This window comes from Chroicocephalus ridibundus, chromosome 1 (genome assembly GCF_963924245.1).
Source record: "Chroicocephalus ridibundus chromosome 1, bChrRid1.1, whole genome shotgun sequence".
NCBI lineage: Eukaryota > Metazoa > Chordata > Aves > Charadriiformes > Laridae > Chroicocephalus > Chroicocephalus ridibundus.
In genome coordinates, this window is record NC_086284.1 from 104,662,714 (window position 1) to 104,679,115 (window position 16,402).

The window sequence follows — 16,402 nt, forward strand, 5'->3', positions numbered from 1 at the left end:
CTTGCAGTCACTCTGATGTCTCCTAACTACAGAAAGACTATGCCCAAACTTGATAGTGTGGACTACATTTGTATAAATTGAATTAATGTCCAGTTTCAGGCTATCTACTGCCTGCTTCCACAGGCCAAAGATTTTTCCTTCCTTCCTGGCTTCTTGATTAGTGTCTTAATTCCTGCCTTCCAAGGCTTTTCCTGGTTGTTTGTTTGCCACAAGAGATTGATTTCTACACCCATCTGTCCCAAGGCAGGTAGTTGCTTGGGGAGCACTTGTGCTTGTTTGTGGCAGTAGCGGTACAGTCAGGCAATTTTGCTGCTGGATTGAGTTGGCAGCGATCACTACTCAACTGTCCCATGCCTGTGCACAGCAGCCAGTTGTGTTCTCACCCTCCTAGGATGAGATGGGAGTTTTAACCCAACAAAATCCCTCTTTATTGGAAAGAAATTGGATGCTGCAGATGCTGCCTGCTGTGTTTCCTGCTTGCTTTCAGTGGAGCATCACGGTTTATGAAGGCTTTCCCTCTCCTACAGTAGAGGGACATTTTTTTTGTCAGGCAAACACTTTGTGGCTTGCAGCATGGGCTGTTTGGGGGTGCTTGTGTTGAAAGGGCTGCTGCCCATTTACCTGTGACTGTAGGCTGTTTGCTCGATAGCCAGCGTGAGCTTTCTGCCTTCCTTCCCTTGCACTGAAAGGCCTGGGAGCATCAGGGGTAGGGGGTGGCAGGGAGCAAGAGTGTTTCCTGCGGTCTGTCATGGCTCAGCAAGGAAAGGAGGCCGGCTGAACAATGAATCGTGTGTATCTGCTTTATTTACTTAACGAGCTCTTCTCCACCTTGGGAAGTTCAAAAGATTATTCTATGTGCTGATTTCTGATACCAAACAAGCTGGAAATGTTAGTGGTTATGTTAATGTTGCTCCTGGCTCTCATGGCGTTCACTTTAGATAAAAATAAAAATGGTTTTAATGTGCTTGGCATGGGAGCTTTGATTTGAAATGAGTGCTGTCAGCCATATTAAAAAGATGATAAATTACACTGAAAAACATGTGTTCGTTTCTAGTAGCAGCACTAGGGTTATGCCACAAATACAGTAAAAGCAGAATCATTTAATATGCAGATATCTGCCCCTCCTGGCTCTTACCATGCTGTGCTGCACTGTGGTTTGCATGTGTTGTCCCACAGTTGCTTTTTGCTGGTGGTGAAGCCAGTTCCCTGTGTGGCGGCTCCTGCTCACATGGGGCACTGGCATGGGTGGTGGCAAGGGTTGCCGTGTTATCCCATGTGGTCTTTCCTTGGGCTCCCTGCTCTCTGCTGTGCCGTGGGGGTTCCCCAGGCATCCTCGTTCAGCACATGGGGGGGCCCCTTTGGCATTGCCACGTCAGATTTGGCTTTGCACTGGCAGTGGCAAAAGCCCTGCCTCCAGGCAGAGGGATGCCTATGCGAGGGCTGCACTCTGGCTGCTCTCCTGGAGTCCTGCTTTTGGGGCTATTTTGGTCTGTTGCTGGTTGCTCTGTGTGCTCATTAAATTCAGCGGGAATTCATGGGTAAAAAGGAAGATAGAAAATGTAACCCAGAGTAAGCTCTAATAGATTTGTAGATGAAAACCAACTTGACATATTTCTGTATTCGAGAATTATAATCTAATCATTCCTTCACTTGCACAGCAGGGACTTCAACAGCATGTAGTTATTTACATATAGGGAACATTAAACAGCCACCTCTCTAAACCATATGTGAACATAAAATCTAACAACCACTGCTGAGTAATGGGTATCCGCGGAAGATATGAATAAAAATAAAGCAGAAACAAACATAATGAAAAGGTATTATTGCAAGGAGTAGCTGTGACAGCGGCATATTGTGACCCTATAAATCTGTATCCTCTTGAATTAACACTATACACATTGAACACGTGCAGAGGGTTTGCTTTGTATTCCTTTCTAGTTGTAGCAAGCTGGCGGGGGCTTTGTGATGTCTTACTGCTTTGCCATAAGGAACTAGAGGATGGCACACCACATCAGTCCAGACTGCTTCGGACTTGTTGTCATTGCTCCTTTGGGGCAGTTGTGGTCCCTCAGAAACTTGAAACCTTCTTTTAATTTGCTGTCAGCTAACTTTGGGGCTGGCTTTGTTGCTCAGTGTATTAACCTCCCAGCCAGTGTATTGCCTGTCTGTTCTTTGAGATGCAGTGCCGAGTAGCTGGCTCCTGAAATGGCTCTGGTCCTGCAGGGATTAGGATTAATTTGTCCAGGTGCTGAGACACACTCCTGTGACTGTATTGCTGGGGCTGCGATGTTGCCTGTGGTGCCGGCACGGGCACCTTGGCTTTGCCATAGTTACTGTGGATTCTCGACAGCTCCCGTGGCTGTTGCCAGGCTGCTGCAATGTGAGGGTATGTGCTTCGAGTGTTTGAGATTGGCAAAGGGATTTGGGGCTGTTCATGGTTTTTACTACTTTTGGGAGAAAAACGCATGGAGGGGCATCATCTTTGGAGAAATCACTGCTCTGTCTGTATCACATGAAATAAATATGCATAAAGGCTTTCCCAAAAATACTATGGTTTTATGGATTCTTTGCATTGGTTGATTAGTTTATTGAAATGTTATGCCTACTTTCCTGTCATTTTCTATTTTGAATACTAATTACAAACAGGAATTTGAAAATAATTCCCTAGTAAAGGAAAGGCATTACCAAATGGATGCAACTGCACCCTGCAGAAGCCATGCTTATCCCATAGGCATGTTTTGATGGTGGGGCTAGATACTGGGGTCTCAGCGTGAAGGTTAGATACAGAGCGCTGTTAGTTGTAAGTAAGAAATGTATTTCCCCCCAATAAATGCACGTCTGGATCTTCTCATCGCTGGAGTCCTCTGCGGTTCTGGTAATGGTAAGCCTGAGAAGAGTAACTTTTGTTGTGTTTTAGGATAAAAGGAAAAGCTAATTTCTGTGGTATGGGGGGAATATGACAGTGAGTTTCTATCACAGAACTGAAACACTGTTTCCTACTACTAAAACACTGTTTCTACAATATTTTAACAAAATACTGTCCTTTGCATCTCTCTCATCTTTTAACCCCCTGCATTCCTGTGTCCTAACGGGAGGGCAATGCAAAATGGGGATGGTGGTGGGCTTAAGAAATTTTTTGTTCTTAAATCCACACTATTTGTAAGTAGGATCGTGGAAATCTCAACTGTATTTTAATTTGGTTAGTCAAAGTATAATTAGTGCGAATGAGGTAAGAAACTAATTTAAACACAGCAAGTGTAGTGAAGAATCCAATTTTCAGAAATCAGTAGAAATATAATTGGAGTCATTAAGTGCTGACTTCGGTAATTAAGAGTCGGGTTTTGACGTTTCAGGCTTGTGTTGCTAATTGTCCATGGAGAGGGCAGAAAAATATTTTGTTTGCTGCAAAATTGGTCGCTCTCTGGACCCGTATAGCCAACAGCACGAGTGCTGCCCTGTGGCTCAGGTGAACCTTCAGCGTTTGAGATTTGCTTGCTCAGGTCCCAGGCTCCTCATCCCTCCCTGCCTGCAGCAGGGGACATGTGGCAGCATGTTTCGGGGCCACCTGATGTGCTGGGGCCTGTGCATGGGAGGCTGGCCCGTGCATGGCCTTGGCTCTGCTGCTATGGGGCAGTCCCTTGCGCTGGGGGATGGAGGAGCCCACAGCGGCCATACCCTGTGCTGCGGATTCATTGGGGTGGAGAAACCTGTCTGTGTCTGGGCAGGCATGGGCTTCAGCTGCTCAGTGTCTGGTCTCAGCTGGGGAGGGCAATTTGGCTGTCCCCGGGTCTTTTCTGGTCTAGGGGAGCCCCTGGGTGCTCCACTGTAGGAGCTGGACCAGTCCGGGAGTGGCTCTGTCTCAAAATAGGGACCTGGCCATGCTCTGCTGAGGTTTCGGTTGCGCGGCAAAGAGCTACCGAGAGGCAATACATCATTGACAGATGATGCCATGCAGTGTCATGACCCAAAAGCGGGTCCTTTATGCTAATATTCAGGAGAAGCCTTTTTTTGAAGCCAGAGGTGGATGCCTACCACCTTAATCTATCTTGCACTCAAAGTTTGATCTTGGATTGCAGGTCTGATAAAATAACTGGGTCTCTGCAGACTTCAAGTGCTGTTAAAGTTATTCATAAAAGAAATTGGTGGTAGGATAAGTGCATCCTCGTCACTTCTTGTTTGCAAAATTATCTCTAAGAAGTTGGGATGTTATGCATTTTTTAACTCCTGCAGTTCAACCAAGATGCTCAGCACGCTTTTGTTATGGTAATGGAGAAACCATAAAAAAACCCTGACATGCTGATAGTTATCATCATATAAAGTAAGCCTTATGTTTACTTTCATATTAAAAATGCTAATTTTCCAGAGCAATGGCATTTATAAGACTTTTTTTTCCTTTTGTTTTGTTGTTTTCCAAACCCCCAGATAATGCCCTTGTTTGGGCCTCCAGCCTGGAAGCTGATGTGATAGTTTTTTGTGCTTTTGAGCTTTCATACCCACAGACAAATCCATCATCGGCTGAGATCTCTTGCTTTGTGTTTGAGTTTGCAATTATCTTGCGGCCCAGTGGAAGCCAGTGCTCAGCTAGGATGTTGCTTAAAATGTGTTTTTAAAACTTTGGCCTTGCTCATTTCTTAGTTGTGTTAAAACCACCGGCAGTTTAAACGTTTATTTTAACCAGAAATCCCTTCCCCCCCCTTTTTTTTTTTTGCAGTTGTAGTGTTTTTTCACAGTGCTTTGCAAAATTGCGTTTCCCTTCTCTTCCCAGGGGATCTGACCTTTAAAGCTGAATGGGTGATTTCTTGTGTCCTTGTTCGGGTTTGTGTTAGACGTGGGGCATCTTCTGAAGAGTGCAGGATAGTCTTTGGGGTTGGGCACCTGGTGATGGAGCAGCCAGGGACGGGCACCCCGAGGGAGTGCTCATGGGAGCAGCCTCTGCCACCCAGCCATGGTCAGAAGAAATAATCTTAATGTCCCTCTGTGTCCCTTTGCAGCCACACGATTTTCTGTATAACGCATTCAGAATACCTGGCAATGGCTGAACAAAAGCCAGAGAAGCACTTTAAATAGTTAGAACAGATTGGGGAAATCATGCCGAGCTTTACCAACCAGGCTGGCTAGAAAGGACTGTCTCTTAGCTGCCTGGTCTTCCATACACCCAGCAAGCAGCTCTTGTATTTCATGACGGGAGGCGGGGTTCCAGGCTGGGGTGTGAGCTGGGCTTTCTGTACGTTGTTGTCCCCCTCTCAAAGGCACTGGGCACCCAGCTAAGCTCCTGCTCGCAGCTGCAGATTAGAGGAATAATGAGGATATGCTTTGGTTTAGGCATAATTTTTTTCCTGTTCCTTTTCCCTTCCCTGTTTCCTTTTGTTTTATCTCTTTAGACAGCCTCTGTTGCTGCCTAATTGGATTACTAGGTCACTCTACCAACTAAGTGTGGGCTGTATAGGACTGGGACCAGTCCCTGAGGCTTGTTTGGGGGGCTCATGTGGGCTGTCAGCCTGCTAAGCTGCTATAGTCCTGTGGGGCCTCAGTGGAAAATGGCATTTCCCCGACGAACCCTACAGTGGCCGCATGAAGGAATGGATCCATTCCTTCATCTCACTTAGCTTTTTAGCTTTTGTTAGGAAAAATTTTAAAATTCTTTCTTTTAAAGTGTGCTGTATGGTACATAGCCTACAAGTAGGACTGGCTGTCTTCTGGGAAACCTTGAATGCAGTTCAGATGTTTGCACATTAGAGATGAACAGCTCTTACTTAAAAAGTGTGCTCTGTATCTTAAACAAAACACCTCCTCGCAGTTTCCATGGTAAGCTCTCCTTCATAATTGAATAACAGTCATAAATGGTTACATAAAACACAAGCAAAACGCTGCACTGTAGCTGAAGGCTGCACTTTTCAGCTGTGTGTTTGCTCTTTGCGCAGGGGAGCGTGCCAGTACCTGACGGCGAGGCTTGACGTGGGGTGCAGCTCTCTAACCCCTGATTGCTGGAGCCTGGGTCTCTGTAGAGGCTTCTCGTGTTTGTCTCAGAGCCGCCGTGTGACTTGTCTCCAGACCCTTCTGCTAAGGAGAAGCCAAGTGGAGGAATCATGAAGGCCGAAATCTGTTGATGGGACTACACAGAGAAAAACTTAGACCCTCTGCTTTCAAGGTATCTCTCTGCCGATAATATTGTCAAACTGTCTCTTTCCGGAGCTACTGTATTTACCTAGAAGCTGTTAGACCTTTGAAAAATAAGAGATCTTGCCAAGGTAAGTACAAATGATGTGTCAGACCATGTTTTTAAAACTTTATTCTTTTTTTTGTCTCTTTTTTTTTTGTTTCTTTCTTTCTTCAGTGACTGAGGTGGTTTCAAGAAAGAAAAAAATAAAGCTTTGCTACTTCTGGGGCAAGAACTTCTGTGCTGTTCTGCCTCTTAGGTTTTTACAGTTTAAGTGTGTGGGTGTCTGTCATGGTGTGTGTCCCATCCCCCTCCTCATTTCTATGCCTCTTTTATTATGAGGATTTGGGTCTCGTTTGCTTAAAATTTGTCACGTGGACCTAGCAGCTGTTAAAAAGAACAAACAAACAAAAAAAAACACCAACAAAAAAAAAAACCCTTGGAAAACCCCAAATATGAAGTAGACCTCAGGGTTTTGATGCCTGAAGGTTGGCAATGCTGTATTCCCACCGGTGGAGCTCCTTGCAAGCAAGGGGTTCCTCCTCCCAGGCAAGAGCATACTTATCTATCTCTTGCACCTGGTGTGTGCATCGCTGACCCTTCCTGAGGGCTGTTCTGCCTGCACCCTGCTCTCCTGCCCGGCCTGAGTCCCTGTCAGTGGCAATCCTGGAAATGTGCCGGTGTGTTTCCCAGCCAGAGGCAGAGATGCTGGGCGGGACAGGGAAGAGCCGGTGGGCTCAGACGGGTGCATGGCACGCAACCAGCCATGTGTGCGGTGCCCTTCAGTCTGCTGCCCTGACCCTGCCTGTCACTGTGTGGCATGCTGCCCCCTCGCCCCAGATCCCTGCCTATGGGCCGTGTGGTGGTGGCGATGGATGCTGAGTTCTGGATTTAGCACTGTCAGCAGTGCTGCATGTGCAGGCGGGTGATGCTGAAGCGTGCCCTGTGTCCACGTGCCTTTCACCTTGGACAGGGAGCATGTCCAGGGGCGTTATGTCACCTTGGAAAGACTGCATGTGACAGCTTACTTGTGGATGTTGTTTCGCTGCTTCTCCCCCCCTGTAGCACTGCTGATTTGCAGGCAGCGGCTGCTCCTCCAGCCCTCCGCTCTCAGTGCTTCCCGATTGCTGCACATATGGTGTGTGAAATTACCCGGTGCTTGCCGGCCTACGTGCCACCGGCAGCGCCAGCTAGTAACAGAGTGGCAGACTGAACTCTGAATTTTCCCCTCTCCTCCGGAGGGAGGGGGTGAGAGGGGTTTTTTTGTTCTTTTGTTCGTCTGAGTTTGTATCACAAAATGCGTTGGAAATAAGCCTACTTGCCTGCATGCGGAGGGGAGAGGAAGGGATGCAGGGGAGGTGACAACAAAGCCATCGTCTTGTTTTGCTCCATCCAGGGAGCAAGATGCGGTGGGGTTTCCTACTTCTCGCTTTGGTAGCAGGTGCGAGTTGCCCCTGTGCTGACGGGTGGGAACGGGACATCTTGGCGGGAAGCCTGCGGCACCGGGATATCTGTGCAGTGAGCCCCTGCGCCTTGGGTGGGTGATGAGCTTTCCCTCTGATGAAGTATTTGGGATTTTCCTGTGGCTGTCACTGTCCCCTGCGCCCAGTCAAATGCATGTGTTCTGCCTCACTCCTGCACTCTGGTAAGGCAAGGGCAACTCTCGATGGTCCCCACTTTAAGGCAGCTGGTCCCTACATGTGGTGCCAGGGGCTGGGTGAGGAGGGGGTGCGAAGCAAGAGGTTTGCAGCCTTGGAGTCCCTGTGTAAGTCCTCAACCTCCCTTTTTAGGGAGGGAAGAAGAGGAGGGAGGTGGGGAAGGAGGATGGATGGTGTTGGCTCCATCCATCTTGTGGCTGTTGTGGTCCCTCTGCAGTGCTGCATGCCCCTGGGGCATTGGCCCTGCCAGCCTCCCCCATGGCAGAGAGGGGCACTGGGGCTGTCGGGCTGCCTAGGGGCTCTGGAAGACATCGCTCTGTCAGCTCTCAGCCCTGGTGTTCTCTGCGCTGCCTGAAATTGTGGAGGCCTCATTTGTTTCTGATGAAAGCCGAAGCCCTGTTGGAAAGGGAGCATCCTCCAAGGATGCCCGGATGTGTCTGAGAGGGGCTGCTTTCTACCCCCGCCCCCCTTTTCTGGTTTTCCCTCAGGTTTTTGCTAACTGTGAAGCTGCTAATGTAAAATGAAGGCATGGAAATTTCATATTGTAGCAATTAATCAGCCCTCCCTAATACTTTCCAGTTGTAAATTGCCAGCGCTAACAGATGCATGGTCCTGTTGCAGCCGAGCAGCTGATCCTGCCAGGAGCCGATGGTGGGTTATGTTTGGTTGGTTACCGCATCCTGGGAAGCCATAGTGTACCACTACCCAAGTATAGTGCTCTGATTAGTTTAACAGAAAGTTTCCAGTTATTAGTTAAATGTGTTTTCACTAATGTTTCCCCCCCACCACCCCCGTACTTAAGCAAAACTAAAATAGAAAAGGTGTTACCTTGTCACAGCACAGCCAGTGCAAGTTTCTAGGCTTTGGCTCGGTCCCTGCAGTGCGTGAGAGCTGGTCAGTAAATTCCTGTTTGATTTCGGTAGGTGTAGGATTATTTTTGCTGCGGACCCTACACACACAGATCTCCCTCCTTGTTGAGGATTTAGGGGGGAAAAGAAAGCAAATAACAAACGTGAGGAATTTTCCCTTTAACAATGTCTTGTTGCAGAGAAGTGGGATTTCTTGCCCTCTGGCATCCCTAAGTCAGAGACTTCGGAGCAGCAGAGGTCAGGATTTGGGGAGGGAGGAGGGGGGATTGGTTTGGGCTGCACCCTGCTGATGTGACTTATGGAGCGCAATTTGTACAAAGCAGTGCTGTTCCCATTCGCCCCACGTCTGCTGGACGTAGCTGGCTTGCGTGCTTTGATTAAAACGTTGCAGGGAGGGGAAAAGAAGGAAGAAACTAAGCGCATTTCCTATCTTAGATTTTTAGGAGACACTTAAGGGAGTACACTTGGATGAATAAGGGCAAAGGCAAATTGCAAAAAGCACTTACTAAACTTGTCTGGGGATTTCATCCCTGTAGTTTGCAGTGTGAAAGCTGGGCATTTCTTTTAAGAAGCGGCAATAAAAGCCGACAAGCCTAAAGACCCAGATTAATTTAGAAACTCTGCAGTTGGGGAGGGTGGGGGGGTGAAGGAGGGGTGGAAACAGAAGTGCAGCAACTCAGACTGACCTTTCCATCAACTCCACCGCTCTTCCAAAAACGCATGCGGCGTCCAAGCTGTGATCGAACCACGAGGTCCCCCAGGCGACACAGGGGCAGGCTGTACCTCGGACGCTGGGGTACCACCTTGCTCCTCAGATGGGACCGGACCTCCCCGTGTGGGGCTGCGTGGCCGGCGAGGGTCGAGGCTGTCCGTCAGGCTGGCCGATCGGCGTGGTACGGCGCTGCTGAAGTAGCGGTGCCAGAATCTGTCCTGAAAGCGCTGAGCAAGGCGCAGAGGCTTATTTTGCAATACGTAGCAGCTTTTTTATGCAACTTAGAGAAGCTGGCTTGCAGTTATATGCGCTGTCTGACGCGGATCGGTGGCTATTATAAAGGATTTAATTATCCTGATGACCCAAAGTAACAAAAGAAACAGGCCTGTTCACGTCAAGCTGTGATGGTACGCGTGGTTACATTACTTCCCTCTTTTCTTCTCCACCCGCCTCTCCAACATAAAGCTACAAAGTGAAAGATGATACCGGTATTCCTCTTTCCCAGGCTGCTATATACAATTGTTTCTATGATCTTTGTTTACATAGATCTAAGGCAGATTAAAGAGCCTTTTAAAATCAGAGTACTTGTCAGGAGACTGGGTGAACCTGTGTATGTAGCTCACCAAAAATATTTCAGACCTCCTGGTACCTTCCATCCTCCTTCCCTAATCTTACATTTGTGCAGCTGGGCATTTTGTGTCCCGCCACAAGCTCCCTTCTGCTCTAGGAAAATTTTAACCGTTTATGAAGTCTAGTAAAGCTACAGAGACATTCCCTCACGGTGTTTATTAAACCATATTCCCTTCAGCGGGAAGCAGAGAAGAGAAGCCAGTTTATCTTTCTATGGGGTCCTTTGGAGGGAGATGAAGACCTTAATGCAGGTAAATGCTCACACCCATAGCAAAGGTGAGCCCTTTCCATAAATAAGCTGCCATCCTGCCTGCAAGGACAGCAGTTGAAGGAGCAGCAGAGGCTTGGGGAGGTGTAGTGGGGCTGCCCAAATGGAAGCGATGCTGCAGGAAATAAAAGCTGGGTCTCCTCGTTCCCTTTTTGATCTTTGTCAATAGGATGGATCTTCCGACTGCGGTGGGTTTCACTTCAATTAGAGAGTATCTTCCCCTTCAGTTGTCTCTACTAGTTCCCTGAGGTAGGTCATCGTATGATCAAACTCTCTCCTGAAGCCATTTGTAAGCAGCTATACGTTGTGATACAAGTTTACGATCATATAGAAATATCGCATATTATAATTATGTGTAATCTTACCAGTTTAGGAAGTTATTAGATTACTTTGTGCAAATATTTTGACCTGTGTAGAATGGGAATATTTACTGACAAATTTGTTGAAGTCTTTTCCCTGCTTTTCAGTTGATAAAGGCTTAAGTAAAAAAGTTTGCTTTAGGAGTACGTCAGAGAAATCCTGTTTTGAAAAGCCATTTGGTTTCTTAGGAGCACGTGCACATGTGTTTTTCTCTTTATGTTCTTCGGTTTCAAGGGCATTTAAGCTCCATTTTTCAAAATTGAGTTATTTGGAAGCATTAGACTCTTTAACGTTACCTAAAGTGAACGAGACCATTTCTTAAATTGCTGCAAGTGTGTACCCATGTGCACAGTATGATCCTTATGGGGCCTGAGTAGCATCTTTGGATCACTGCGGAAACTTGGGAGCCCCTTACTCTTGCTTGTGCTTTGCCTCCAGTGACTTGGCTGGAGCTCACACAGCAGAACGCACTGTGGATATGGAGAATTGCCAGGTTTTTGTGACTGGCCAGGGAAATTCCGCTTATAAAACAGTCCCATTTCAAGAGGTTTTTGGGAGGCAGCTGGAAGAGCACAAACCCTTGCATTAGTTGCTATGGTTGATAAGGGTTTGTAGGCAGCTGCAGCTTGAGCTCTGAATAGTTCAGCTAGGTCCTTATCTTTACTTGCCCAAACGCTCCATCGAGTAAGAGCTGATATTTTTCCTGGGTGGAGGATCAAAAGGATGGTTGCTGCTTGAGCTCTGAGCTCTGCCATGTTCAGTAGAAACGGGGAGGGCTTTCTGTCTGCTTCGGTGTGCTGGCCTGTCCCTTGGAGCCCTGTGTCTATACCTTCTGCCAGGGCTGTGCCATCCTGTAGGCAGGGACAACATTTGCAGGGGGGCCCTGTGTCACACGTGTATGTGAGGAATCTGCAGCCCAAAGGTAAATGAGTTAGATAGACCTTCATCTGAAAACTGCTCTTTTGTAAAGGCAGAGGGCTAGGGGTGCCCTGTGTTGGCACAGAAGGACAAATTGGTGTCGTGTACTTTTGTGGTTATTCCAGTGAAGAGAACTGCAACTCCAGCTGACCAGAGGCTGGTGAAACGTACTCAGGAACTGTGGCAGAGGTGTCTGCCCTCCTGGATGTCCATCCATCACCTGTGGCAGAGGTTTTGGCTTCAGTCTCGGTGGTCGTTTTGCTCTTAGCATCGCTCCTACGGATTAAAGCAGTAATCTTTAAGTCAGGTGGCTTAATGAATTTCACTTAGTTCATGGTCTCTGCAGTGTTGAAATCTCTCATCAATTTGAACCTTTTTATTTCGGAAGTCAAAATGGAGGAAAAAAGCACACTAATTCAGTTTTAACACCGGGTTGTGTTGGGAGTACTATCTGTTACCAGTGGGGTACACTTAAATTCGACTAAGCCTTGGTAGGCACTGATCATTCGACTGGGAGGCCTGGGTGAGATTATTATATAAACCTCTCCTCAACAGTTTAAAGACTAATTAAATATTCTCTGTTCTCAATTGTAAGGGAGAAGCTGTTTTAATTACAGAAGCTTTCTTCCGACACGCGCAGCGCTCAGCTACCAAGAAGAACATGGTGGCTTCCTAAACTTCATCTTTCTTTCTTATAATCTCAGTTGAGTTCAGTGCAAAGCTGACCAGAAGATATGGCAGTAAGGTATAAATTATGCAGCCTTTTCCAGTTTGCGTCATCCAAAGCTGGTGTTTTTGAACATTAGCACGCAAGTTTCCATTCTTCACTGTTCGTGGAGAAAATGGAAAATAGTTTATAACCCTGCGCTCCCCCTTTTATCATTTGTTTACCATCTTTGCCCTGTTAACTGTCAAAAGACATTTCTTGAGCTGAAAGCTTCGATTTGGATACAAAAACTATCATGATCTTTTATAAAATACGTAAGACTATCCAGATGTGTAACAGGTTGATGTGAACCGAAGCTTTGGTAATTTTGAAAATGAGATGATATCCATGCATACAGCTCCTAGAAAACTGATCCATCAGTTATTTGTGGGTTTTTGAAAATCTGGAATGATTTCCTAATTTTGCAGGAGACTTAGTGTTCAATTGAGGGCTAACTGCTTCATTTCTGTCTGCCTCATTTACTCCCTTGTGTAAAAGACAAATAATACTGACACAAGAGAGTTGTATGAACAAATGCTTATGATCCAGTAGTGGTATGCCCTGCATAAGATATAGTTAATCCTGCCTTGGGGGCAGCAGGGTGCCTCATACAACCTTTTGAAATTTCTTTCAAGCCTGTGATCTAGGCTCCATTGGCTCAAAACAACCAGGAGTGTTTCACGTAGGAGTTCAGCTGAGTCTTGATGGAAGCCTGAACCATGTTTCTGTATAGCGTGGCATTTCATTTGGTTTCTCATGTTACCCCGGTTAGTCATCTCTCATCTTAATTTTTTCTTCTCTCCTGACTTGCAAACCAGATTCTGCTTGGTGGATGGTGCGTATCATTACAAGAATTTGCCCTAGCAACCAGATAGATTTCCATAAATAGCTTATCCCATCATTGCAGAGCATCTCCGAACCTCAGGATGTTGTACTGCAGTCTCTCTGAGTGGTTAAAGGCTTTAAAGGCTGTCGTTTTGTTTCTAATGGTCAGACAAAAATAAACCATGCCGTGAGTGGACTTGACTTTGTGCGCAGAGTAATGCTATTTGAGACATGAGAGAAATTCCTGCAATGTTTACATGCTGAAGAAAAGTGCCTTTGAAGCCAAAGTATTTTTTCTGTGTATCCATGTGTATGATTTTGTTTACAGCTTGTTATCTGAACAGTCATCTGCTCAGTGAGCACTTGATGTTGAAAGACGTGTAGTGCCTGGGTTGGCCATGCCATGTTGAAGTTATCTACTTAAGTGGCTGCTCTTGGACCTTTTCCCTTGGTCCGTGGAGCAGCCTGGCAGCACGCTTCCTAGGCTGAGGAGTGGGATGGCCAATTAACGAGGTTTTTCCTTTCTGGGAACACGGGCTATATGAGTCTCTGCAACTATTTGTTTTTTGTGCTAGTCAGCATGGGAAATATTTTAAGATACTTTCGGAGTGTGCCTGTTTTCTTTTCCCTGTCTCTCCAACTTAAGAAAATTCCAGTATTTGGGATATCATTGCATTTCCATAGCACTGCAGGAACATGAGGATTTATAGAGATGTGTTCGGCTGCTGATCATCATCTGCTGTGGCAATGCTTTTTGCAATGATTATCTTTTCATTGCTTTTGGAGGGCATTCTGCAGTCTGGCGTGTTGTTATAGTCTCCTCTACTGGAGAAACTTCACTTCTCCAAATCCTTTCCTCTAGCCGTCTCCTTTTTTGCTATATTTAAAATATCCCTTAGAGCTCAAACACTTTTTTTAAAAAAACCTTTCCCTAGCTGTTTTTCCTCTTAATCTTAATGCAAAGTCAAAATGAGGAATTTTAAATAGCTTGACATCACCCCTGCATTTTATGCATAACTTCTAAATGCAGTAGCATTGAAAATGTAAACGCTCTGCTATAAAACTTGAAGAATTCAGAAATGTCCTCATTATGCTTGGGTTTAAAACTGGATTTGAATCAGAGGGGGAGTAAAGAAAGCTGTTCTGGACTCGAATGATGAGCATTGCCTTGGCAGTGATCGGGGGGCTGGGCTGGAAAGTGGGATCCCGGGTTCAGGTTCCTGCTCTTCTTCCCATGTCAGATCTCCCAGGTGAATGACCACAAGATGGATGGGTCTTCTGGGATTTCTCTTCTCCTTTGAAAAGAAACTTTCATACCTCACCTGAAAGACTTTTCATATAAAAAAAAATATTTTTGTAGCTCTTGTTTTCCCATATCGTTTTTGACAGGCACCTTCTTCTGATGCTGGCTGGGCTGCCTGGAGGGGTGGGGGGGGTGCAGCAACTTGAACTTGCAGGTTCAGGATGTGCGGCTCAGTCTTTGAGCAAAAAAAGCCGAATTGATGAGAGTTTGACAGTAGAACCCATCACAACGTACGTTTCGGGGTCTGTGTGTGGGAGCAATCATGGAATATACTCTGCTGAAACGCCAAGTGTGAGGCTCTGTGTGCAGTCACAGAGTGTATTTACTCCACAAATTTCACCCTGCACTGTCTCTGGGGAGCAGCTGTGTTTTGGAGGGCTGGTTTCTCTTGCCTGGGCTTGCTTGTGTGCTAAGGGAAATGGCTCACAAAGTAACTTGGCTGTTTAAACAGCCTAGCCCTCGTTTTCAATGAGAACAACAGGTGTATTCAATGAAAAAATAAAATAAAGGCAAGATGTGCTAGATACCAGCTTCTATCTAGTGTCATATGAACCAGTATTATACCAAATCCATTTTCGATCATGCCCATATGTTTTGTTTTTTTTTTTTTTTGTGGTAGACTTTGCTGAAGAGTCAGCTGGTTCTCTGGATGCTTTCCTGAGAGGCCTCTTTGACTTTATCTGATATGAATTGTGAACCTGAATTTCATGGCGCGAAAGGAAGTCAGTGAGAAATGACATTACAGGCTTGGATGAAATGTCCATGGAAAATTCTTAAAGATGTCTTGGCGGGCTTTCTGTTGTATCCAAAATGGCTTAATTTGTTTTATGTTTACCACTGCAAATAGCTTTTAGATGATACAAAGAATGATGAGTTTGTGCTCATTTTTTTTCTTCAGTGTGATAGGTCTGGGTCAGAAGAGCATCGGCTGTTAGGAACTGAGGAAGGGGAACAAACGTGTGTAGTACCCAAGGGCTTTGCTTCTGATTTGATTGAGCTGTACCACTGCAAGCTTTTCTTACTCCTCTCTGCAAAACTAAAATGCTCCTTTAATACCATATACTTCTTTATTGATCTATATTTCTTTGTAATACAGCTGTGACCTGTTTAAGAAAAAAAAGAAACATAATCCAAAACCCAGAAGTGAATTAAAACAGTGGCAGGTAATTCAGTTTGAATGTGTGATGATGTGCAAGATGTAGGTTCTTGGGAGCCGGAAGTGACGTAGATCGTTAGTATAGAAGACGGAGGACCGCTCAGATTAAAGTGGGATGCCAGACATTGGTCTGCTCGTATGTATGTGGGAAAGAAGAGACAATCACATGTAGTATTTACACTGCATTACAGAGAGAGGGTTTTTTCATTATTTGCATTCTCCAGAGTATTCTATATCCTCTGATGTATTCTTGCCATGTGTGTTTAGTTTCCAGAAGTTTATATATATTACCTGCTTTCTGTTCCAAACAATGTAACATTTATTACTAGCTTCACGAGTTGTTGTTTCAAGGGGGAAAAATCTGTACAAAGCTGCCTGTAACTTTGAGTTCTGCTCTGGCACCATACCATATGCAGTATATACCATCTGCGTCAAAGAGGATGATTAAAAAAAAATGCGTATCAACCGAGTCAGTGTGTAATTGTCTTAAAGTCATTCATAGTCATTAAAATCTTTTTGAGGAGTGTTCCTGATGCTTCGCTGTTGGTTGGTAAGATGTGTTTTAACCCTTAACCCCTTCCCATACTGCAGCAAGAAAATAAAGCTTATGTTTTCAAAGTGGTGATGTGCACGTCTCCGCTCTGCAAGTTGTTACGGTGACAGGCAGTCCTGGTGCTGCTCTGGGGACCCATCCCTCCCTGCCTTTCCTGGAAAGCCCCTGCGCTCTGCTCCTCAACAGCCAGCACTGGAGATGATGGGATCCAGCCCTGTGAAGAATCTATAGAGCCAGGGCTGGGTTGTCCCCAAGGGGTTTCTGTGGAGCTGCGCCGTCCTCTCCCT

At 45.9% G+C, this 16,402-nt stretch overlaps 1 protein-coding gene across 5 annotated transcripts in view; it reads left to right on the forward strand.

The window, feature by feature from the left end:
• The window catches only part of TIAM1 (TIAM Rac1 associated GEF 1), a 192,342-nt gene that overhangs the window by 30,885 nt on the left and 145,055 nt on the right, over positions 1-16,402 (forward strand). For 4 of the 5 annotated variants that reach the window (XM_063346803.1, XM_063346817.1, XM_063346809.1 and 1 more), the window contains exon 2: positions 5,922-6,248. The gene's annotated coding sequence lies outside the window, so the exon portion shown is untranslated. The remainder of the gene's footprint in view (positions 1-5,921; positions 6,249-16,402) is intronic. The other variant, XM_063346826.1, reaches the window with a different exon arrangement.